The 1,959-nt window shown below is 38.2% G+C and overlaps 1 long non-coding RNA gene across 1 annotated transcript; it reads right to left on the reverse strand.

Annotated features, from left to right (window-relative positions):
- Positions 1-347: 347 nt before the first annotated feature.
- LOC142170679 (uncharacterized) lies at positions 348-1,959 on the reverse strand. The gene is made up of 2 exons (XR_012700028.1): positions 1,307-1,959; positions 348-783 (listed from the first exon to the last, which is right to left on the reverse strand). It is a non-coding gene; the product is annotated as an uncharacterized LOC142170679 (long non-coding RNA).

Genomic DNA, 1,959 nt, shown 5'->3' on the forward strand with positions numbered 1-1,959 from the left:
AAGATTCCACCTGACAACAGCCCTTGGTAAGGGCCAACTTATTACCAGGCTAAAATGGAAAAAGAACCTGTTGAACTTCAAAATTAAAATCTTTCTAAGCTTAGCACCAAAGGAATAGACTTCAGAAAGTACCTGCTTACTAACTACAACAAGGTCCACTCGGCTTATTGATAATAAGAGTCTTAAAATCGAAAGCATCAATCATCGGGCAAGAAAAAAACACAAGGCAATCTTTTGAAATGGCCGTTCCTTTTTAGAGTAATAATTATTTGGTTGTATCTGTTGTAGTAGTATATTTGACTTGATACAAATATTACAACCAACAACACAGCATACTACTGGATTCGTTGAGAAATTTCAATATATAAATTAGATCAAACTTATAGCTCCCTTAGAAATACAATCATACATTTCTACTCTAGCATAAAATTTAAAATAACTGAAAACCATCACATTATTTCCGTAATTAACTTAGTTTTACAGTATCACCAACTCAAGATGCTGAGGTACTTCACCTTCAAGCTGGAGCTTAGCAGATTTTCTTGCCATTTGCTCCTCCTCAATTTCGTCAAGTGTCAAAGGGACACTTGAGACATGTTGAGCGCGGAAATCAACAATGATTTTCTCGAGTGCAATAGCATTTTCCAAAAAGTACCTAACGAGTTCAAGTTCACTGGTACGTCCATAATATCCGCACAGCCTGAGCACTTTGAGGTGATGGAGGGGACATCTTGCGGCCTTCCTACACTATCTTTTTGACCTCATGGGTTCTATCCACTTCAACTGCCAATACGAAAATTGAATCACCACAGTTAGAAGCTCAAATGACAAAAGAAATATATTGGAAATGAGAAGAATAACTCAGCTGAGCATCAAGGTAAAAGCAATTCATGGGAACTTACAAGTTACAGCTTAACTAGCAAAAATCCACATACCGTTACCAATATTCAGGTCAATTTGTCCCAATGTCACCCAGAATGGCAATAAACATCTGGCCTCCTCTCCCCTTAACTCCTCCCCCTCCCCCCCCCCCCCCAATCCCCATTGGTGCTTTTCTTATGTTTTTTTAGTATCTCTACTATTTAGCATCCCTCTTTTTGAAACCAAAAAAGGGAAGGGGTCAAATTTGCCCTTATACTTTGCAAAATTGTCTAGATATTTCCTCCATTAATTGTTGGGGTCAATAATGCCTCGCCGTTACAGCACTAGCCCATAGCCCCATATATACCTTTATTTGTCAACTCAGCAAATGGACACAATAAAATATAATAAATCCATATAAATAAAAGAAAAAAAGGATTATTACTGCTCAAGTCCTTCGTGGGCAACAATATTGTAAAACATGTCCCGCCGCAAGCCCTTATCCGATGAATGATGCTGGCCAGAGCTCTGTTGGCGAAGGAAGAACGACTCAAATTACACCATCGCCATTGAGTATAAAGGTCCTCCCCTACGATTATTCTGTTCCTAAAGTTGATCCGCTGATTTCCGGATTACCCTCCCCAAAAATCTTCACCTCTCATCTCAGTCTTTCTTTACTAGGGAGTAGAGGTCTTCGGAAAACTTTTTTGATGACCTTTTGGGCTCCCTATTTTTCACCTTTTGGCTCTCTTTTTCTCTAACAAGGCCATATACGACACCTTGGCTTTTTCATGGTGAAGGGGATGAAGATAATGATGGCCTTTGGAGGAGATGATGTTGCAAGGTGAAGGTTAGTATTCAGATTAGTAGGTGTAGGAGGAAGAATCTGTGTTCCTCTTTCTTCTTTTTTCCTTTTATTTTCTTTTTAAATTTTTTTTCTATTTTCCTTTTATTTATGGGTTTTACTATATTTTATTGATTCCATTTGCTAAGTTGGGCAATATGGGTAAATATGGACCAATTTTGTAATGTCGAAGGCATGATTGACCCCAACTATTAATGAATGGCATATCTAGACCATTTTGCAAAGTACAAGGA

This window comes from Nicotiana tabacum, chromosome 16 (genome assembly GCF_000715075.1).
Source record: "Nicotiana tabacum cultivar K326 chromosome 16, ASM71507v2, whole genome shotgun sequence".
NCBI lineage: Eukaryota > Viridiplantae > Streptophyta > Magnoliopsida > Solanales > Solanaceae > Nicotiana > Nicotiana tabacum.